The 237-nt window shown below is 57.4% G+C and overlaps 1 protein-coding gene across 1 annotated transcript in view; it reads left to right on the top strand.

Moving 5' to 3' along the window:
• The window catches only part of LOC104527593 (cationic amino acid transporter 3-like), a gene marked incomplete at its 3' end in the record, with an annotated part of 3,252 nt that overhangs the window by 1,372 nt on the left and 1,643 nt on the right, over window positions 1-237 (top strand). The gene's annotated exons all lie outside the window — the stretch shown is intronic.

Here is a 237-nt window from a genome sequence, read left to right as displayed (position 1 = left end):
GGGGCAGCGGGGAGCCTTTCCGCTGCTGAGCGGAGGCTGCGACAGCGCTGGGAATTGCTAAAGCCTCCCGGTTATTTCCCAGCCTCAAGCAACATTTTTCTAAATGACTGAGTTCATGCAGAACTGCCACTCTCTGGAGCACAGAGAGCCCTCTTAATTTCCTCTCATTCCCCCAGGAATCTGCTTAGTGGGTGGCTGGTACAGGCTGCTCTGCCCGACCTCCCTGCCTGTGGCTCC

This window comes from Antrostomus carolinensis, unplaced genomic scaffold (assembly GCF_000700745.2).
Source record: "Antrostomus carolinensis isolate BGI_N321 unplaced genomic scaffold, ASM70074v2 scaffold35470, whole genome shotgun sequence".
In the NCBI taxonomy this organism is placed as follows: Eukaryota; Metazoa; Chordata; class Aves; order Caprimulgiformes; family Caprimulgidae; genus Antrostomus; species Antrostomus carolinensis.
This window is presented reverse-complemented; position numbering and strand designations above follow the sequence as displayed.